The sequence below is a fragment of the Dicentrarchus labrax genome, unplaced genomic scaffold, assembly GCF_905237075.1.
Source record: "Dicentrarchus labrax unplaced genomic scaffold, dlabrax2021, whole genome shotgun sequence".
Lineage (NCBI taxonomy): Eukaryota > Metazoa > Chordata > Actinopteri > Moronidae > Dicentrarchus > Dicentrarchus labrax.
The window spans coordinates 29,878,203-29,885,359 of record NW_026136715.1 but is presented as its reverse complement, the minus strand read 5'-3'; the positions used below and the strand labels follow the sequence as shown (position 1 = coordinate 29,885,359).

The 7,157-nt window shown below is 36.3% G+C and overlaps 1 long non-coding RNA gene across 1 annotated transcript; it reads left to right on the top strand.

Moving 5' to 3' along the window:
- Positions 1-6: 6 nt before the first annotated feature.
- LOC127377323 (uncharacterized) lies at positions 7-3,996 on the top strand. Its single transcript, XR_007887666.1, has 6 exons — positions 7-1,044; positions 1,313-1,375; positions 1,664-1,925; positions 2,004-2,306; positions 3,124-3,196; positions 3,586-3,996. It is a non-coding gene; the product is annotated as an uncharacterized LOC127377323 (long non-coding RNA).
- Positions 3,997-7,157: the final 3,161 nt, after the last annotated feature.

The window sequence follows — 7,157 nt, the reverse complement described above, 5'->3', positions numbered from 1 at the left end:
CAAATAAAAGTCAATGAAGTGAATGTGCTCGTTCTAATATGATAGAACCTATACTTTTTTCCAGGTCAGTCACAGCAGATTGGTTGTAGTAATGGTCGGTGGCGACATTGTTTTGCTGTTTCAGCTGAAACCTCCCATGGATGCTGTTTCCATGACGACGGAGTGGGGGAGCCTTGACCTGGAGCCCAGATTTGTCTATAATATATTAAATAGACAAGTATAGTAAAATAAATATATGTATACAGCAATATATAAACAGGGTATAAATAGATAATGTGTATTTATATAATATCATACATAATCATGCATTTTGTATTAGAATTGTTGGTGGACAAAGAATGTCATTGCCAACAAGTGCTTCACTGTAATTGTTCTGGAAATAAAGAAGCTACACCTTGCTACAGAGCTTTAAAACTACTTTCTACTGAGAAGTTTTAGGCAGATGAATAATAATAATAATAATAATCTTTATTCATAGAGCACTTTTGAAACAAATGTTATAAAGTGCTTCACAAAAAAATTAATAAAAAGAAAAGAAAAGAAAATACCATACAACCCAAGTTATTAAATCATCAAGAAATCAAAATAGAATAAATAAAATGAAGGGGTCAAAAAAGTGTCAACACTCCAAACAAGGTCATGATGACAATCGTTCCTTAAATGAACCAAGTGGTTATTCTTTTAACCGTGATGAGGCAGGCTGTCAAACCTCAACGAAGCAGTTTCCCAGGGTAGTTTCTGTGCACATACCTGATCAAACCATGGTTGTGTAAGATCAAATAATGCACGCACACTTGTCACCCTTTTTTTGGATAAAACCAATGAGATTATTTCCACTCTAACACTTCAGCCTCACACAGATATATAGATAGATAGATATTTGTAGATATACAATTCAAACCTGCTGCTGCCTCAACACCAGAAATAATTCAAACAGGAGGAGGAAGTACTGACCTACATCATGTCTTAGCTGTATTTCAGTATGATGCTGTGACAGTCAGCAGCAAGACATCATGGCTGTTACAGCTCTCTGCATCAGACTGCGTGAGTACTTTTGACTTTGTGTAACTCTATTACTCAACAGTCTTTTTAGCCAGCAGACAAATATCTGCACACTATATTTACTCTTTATTTGGATCCCCATTAGCTGGTTGGTTGGGAGCATATAACGTAACAATTAATTTTTCATAGACTTGGTAGCACCAGATGACCAGTCCTCACTTGACATGTATTACCCATGACAAAAAACAGTATGTACAAGTTTTTCATAAAGGAATATTGGATAAACAGTTCTCTTTGTTTGTCTCTGCAGTGATGGATGTGTTTGTCTTGCTGGCTACACAAGCTGACTATAGTTACTTTGCTCAGAGAGCTGGTAAGTTGGATTTATTTGATTAACTCCCTAACACTGTCGATCATAATCTTCACTGCTGACATGTCTTTATTTAAACCTTTTTTACAAATTAGTAAAAAAAAAACAACAGACAGAAAAAGTGTTGAGGGGCCAAGAATAAATTAAGTTGTAATCAAGTGACCTGTGCAAAATGTGACAGACATTATAAGTACACTTCAAGAGCCCACTAACCAGGTTACCCAGATATATTTGTTTTAATGTTATACTATTAATACTTTAACATCAACATCTCTTCTTTCTCTGTCTCAGATGCAGCGTTTCCTCGTATTTCTCCAGACAGACTGCAGTTCTTTGAATATGAGACTCTCACTATAAGTTGTGAAGAGTTTGGAGGCTTGAGTGAATGGAGAGTGATGAGGAAGCTCAACAAAATAACTCCAACAGAGTCTTACAACTGGAAGTCATCAGCAGCCTCCTGCACCATTCATCCTACCTTTAAAAGACAGCGGAGAATACTGGTGTGAAGATGCAGAGGGAAACCAGAGTGATGTCCTCAACATCTCCATCACTGGTATGTTTAGCAAATAATAAATCAAAAGTTTTCAAACTGTTTGATGCAGTGACACAATGCGCTCAATGTACATTGCAGATTTCTACAAAGATGGTGTCAAATTAGGGACCTGGTATGAAAACAACATGACCATCCACAATGTTTCCAAGTCTGATGAAGGACTGTACAAGTGCAGAATCTCTGGAGCTGGAGAATCACCAGAGAGTTGGCTGTCTGTTTTAAATCAAAGTAAAACAGCTTACGAAGAGACTCGTCCTTCCAACAGTGACTCTCGTCCTTCCAACAGTGACTCTCTTAATCTTTCCTCCCTGCTGTGGACTGCTGTGTTTGCAGCTCTGGGGCTGTTGGCGATGGGACTACATGTCTGCAGGAAACACAGAGGTACACCCACACTGTCTCCTAGAAATATCATTTACATTTTGTTTTTTCAATCATGTTGTAATGGCAAATGTAATCATTGGCAGACTGTTCACAGGAAATGAGTTCAATTGAGTGAATGAAGTGCACTGAAGACATAGGGATGATGAGCATACAAAGCACAGGACCCACAGAGTCCAGGATTCACATCCACACTCCCATCTGTGGTTGGGTTTAGGGAGCAGATGAAAAAAATCATCACATTTTCTTTCATGAGGGCCTACCCCTAACCCTAGCAAATATAAATTACCACATGCTGTCTTAGTTGCATTGAACAAAAGCATTTTGGTAATGTTTAGATAAAGATTGTCATTTTGGTTGGATGTAATGTTAGTATTACCATTTACGTACCTCAGAACCATCAGAAAAGCTAGTGAGTGCCAGTGTTTTGTCAATATTCAAAACTTCCCCTCTCAGAAAGGCCAGAGCTACTATATAAAAACTATCATATAAAAATACTAATAAAATCTGTCAAAGATCTAGTTTATAATCTTCTTCATACGGATAGTATCTGTCTGCATACATCTATCTGCTTGGATACCACTTGCCATACTTATGCATTTATTTTAGGTTAACGTAAATTAGTGTCAATGTGTTATGTTTAATCACTACACAGATATGTCTGCAGAATACTGTTTCCTCATAAACAGTAGGTTCATGTGATAGCTTTGTCCTCTCCGTTTGAATTGTACTGTATTAAATTACAAAAATGCTACATAATTTATCTACGATATCTATGACAAATTGTGAATTCCAGAGATACATTTTGTTTCCCAATTAGAGCCAGACGTGTCCGGAGCAGATACCAAGCCACAATTACCAGATGAGAGTGTTTATTCTACAGTCTACTACAGGTAAGACTGAGGCTGATACAGAATCTCTCTCTTTATTTTATTTTGTTTGTATTAGTTTATGTGTTCAACCATGTTACAACAAGTTTAGCGAAACGCCTATGACTGTATTATATTACAAAAACAAGTGTTGAGTTCAGTGGTCGGGAAATACACTCAGATTCACTAATTTGGAGGTTTAAATAAAGATGCATGGCTATTGTCAGATAAACCATGACACAACACTTATAGTGGACTTACTGTTTCTGATGATCTACTATTTTCATTCATACTGCTGTTTTATTCGCAGTGAACTTGAAGTGTAATTGCTCACATTATTGTGAATTCTTACTGAGAGAAGTCATGTTGACTTTTTCATTTTTAACTTTTTGTCCATCCTGTGCGTTTTACAGGCCGATGACACCTGACTGAAGGACTGAGAAGATGGTCTGTTGTATTTTTCTTAGCACGAAAGGAAGTCATACTGTACAGTATTTTTTAAATATATTTTTAACAACGTTTTTAAAAATGTAAACATATATGTGAAATAGATTTCAAAGCACATTTGGTTGTCTTTTGATTATGAATACTGCATTTTTTATCATAAATGACTGGTAAATCTTTTAAGCACTTTGTTGTTTGCAAAATACAATCACTATCAGAAGTACACTGACTGAAAGAGAGTAATGACTGAAGTTTATAATGCAGCTGTTTAGATCAGTTTTCTGGAGGTAAACAACAGCTTAGTCTTCAATGCCATGAAAGCATTTCAGAAGAAGAGGGCGCAACAAGATGATGAAACAACAATAAAAAATGTGAAACTTGACATTTCTGTTTGTGTCATTTATTCACTTGAGGAAGGTTACAGTCAAACCTTTCTACTATATCACTTCTTGTGATATTCAAATTTTGTTCTAATTCAATGAATGTTGCTTTGAATGTGCAAATATAAAGTAAAAACAAAAATAGGTGAATAAAAATGCACTCACTAGCATTTGACCTGAATTGCCAGTTTAAGCCATTTTAAGTCTGAATTTGAAAAGGCTTGTGTGGTTCATCGTCCTCCTCAGTCTATATCTGGGGTCTTCGGCTTGGTCACGTATTTTCAAGAGTGAGCACTTTATATGAGTGACAGTTAAACCACATTGTTCTATCTTATCTGTTCACACATCTGAAGATACAGCTTCTAAGAACAGCTGCAGTATTTAAATACACTCACTGTGGTCAACAACAAATATGATGGTTTTAATTTTACCTGAAGTCGACACACTCAGTTTATGGACACGTGTTTAACAAGAGCATGGGTGACACGATAACACAAAAGTTGGGGCTGGTAAGGCACAAAGAAGCACAGAAATTGTTACAAAGAAAGTTAGAGTAAACATTAATATAAAACAGTATATTCAAATAGGTTATCAGAAAGTTCAACAGTTTTTTATACTTCAAGCATGTTCACTAAACATAAATGTTGTTTGTTTAAGAGGCTGTTATTGTGACATACAATGAAGGAATATAGTAAATAATATAAGAAATATATGACACAGTACATTAAAAAAAGACTAGATAAAACATACAGAAATATGAAACTGACACAGGTTCTTACTTTCACAAACAAATGGAATACTGCACTTAGCAGTTAAATGCAGATTATCTTTCTCTTGTTCCTTTATGTTTTTACTTAGTATTTTGAAATGGAGTATTTAGTGTAAAAACTTCACATTTAGTGTTCATCCATGTGGTTTTCAGCTTCCTTCTTATTTTCCGTTGTTCTAACAATCACACTCTCTGTCTTCTCTAATAGTTTCTCTGTGTCCAGTATCAGTTCCTCAAATACCTTCAGTGAGCCATTCAGCTCCCATTTGTATTTAACAGTTAATTCTTTCAGATTTCGGTATGCTGGTGCACTGGTGAGTCTTTTATTTTCATCCTTCTCTGTTATATCTTTCTCCATTGACTGAAGTTTCTGATTCTCTACCTTTACCTCTTGCTCCTTCAGTCGATCTCTCTGTTTCTCCAGTTCCTTCTTCTGTGTCATCAGTGTAGCAACCATGTCTTTATGTTGTTCCTCTTTCCTCTTTAATTCTTCTTCCATTTTCTTCTCAGTGTCCTTCCCTTTCTTACTCTCTGCCATAAGCTGCTCCTTTTCTCTTAGTGCAGTCATACTGGTTTCTGTTAACAAACAGAGAGAATCACTTACATTACTATTTGTTTAATGCAGTGCTGGTTATGCATGAGTGTTATTGAACAGGACAGATGAAGTGAAATGTGACAATGAAACTAAAGCACTAATTACTTTACTTGTACGACCCAATTACAATTAAAAAAACTATTCATTCAAAATAATTTAAACTCTGCATAGGAATTCAGCCACTAGAGAGATATTATGCTGGAGAGAAGTTAAAATTAATTAATTTGTAACGCACTGGTTTTGTTTTGCCTCCATTTCCATACAGCAAAGACAACTGCAAGAACACACGTGAAGCAAGCAACCAAACTGATGCTGATACAAGCAGCAGAGCAGCTCCGGGGCCACGAAGAAATCACCTGAAATAATTAAAAATTCCACTATATTTAAACAAAATTAAAAACCAGCAGTTTGAAGCCGAAACAGTGATCACATTAAGCATTTAGAAAATCGTTCTACCTGGAACATAGATGTGTGTCTCTCTGGTCTGGTTGATGTCCTTCTGTTGGACTCTACAGGTGAAGTTGTTGCTGTGTCTCTTCTCCACAGTCACTCTGCTGCTGACAGTATAGAGGTCATCAGGACCTCTGACTGTCTCTGTAGGTCCAGCAGAGAGGAGGTTTCCCTCACTGTCCAGCCAGACCACCTCAGGCTCTGGATACCAGCCTTTAGACTCACACTGTAGAATCACTGCACTGGAGGATCTGTCGGGCCCTGTCAAACCCAGTTTTAGACAGCCTCTTCTTCAGGTGAAGCATCATGGACTTCTGTAAAATTGAAATAAAGGAATGAACAATCAAGGTTGAGAAAGAAAATCTGCTACACAATATTAAATTGGAAAAGTGTTTCTGGTGTGGCATGTAATTGTGTCCAGCGATAAAACATTATCTGACATAATATTTATAATTCAGCAGGTTAGTACAAGGAGCCAAATGACCATTAAAATATAGTGGACATTTAAATGTAATGTCATATACAGTCATTATGGATAACTGCACAACTTTGCATAACATACTGAACATATTGGAAAATAAACTCAATTTGAGCGAGCTCAACAAGTAAATCACAGTCAAATAGGTGTCTACAATTACTTAAGATGTCCATCTTGTGTGGTATACTGCAAATACTTGTGAAGGTGTTTCTCTTAACAGGGCTGCCTGAAACCGTTGGTAACTACTGTTGAAAGACTAGTGCACAGTAGTAGTAGTAGTAGTAGCAGTAAAGCCATAAAACATTAACTGCATATAAAAGTTCTACAGTGATCTGGTTATCCAACAATACAATGCCAACAGGTTGAATAACTCATACATGAAGATGAATCAATCATTGTGTTATACATAAAAAAAATTTGGATTTCAATATATTCCTTAATGTTGGGATTGTGAAGCCTCTATAACATTAGAATTAGTTCCTATGACAAGAGTTTAAAAACCCAACATTGCCCCACGTTGCTGTATTTGTTCTAGGACCTATAAGTAACACTGAAGTCAACACAATTACTATTAGGTAAACTGGGAACAGTTATATATTAAAATACCCTGATTGTTTCACCATTTCACCATCACCATTTTAATACAATTTTGACTGTTAACACTTTAGAAAATGAGGATGGTTTGTTGTGACAACAGACCTGCCTCTCTGCAGACACTTACAAAATTATTGTCAGAGTTCTTAAAGTGAAAAGTTATTAAAATATAAAAAATATTAGAAATTGGGCGCCCAGTTAGGTCAGTCTGTAGAGCTGGCGATCCATGTACGGTGTTGTTGCAGCAGCCCAGGGTTCGAATCCGACCTGCGGCC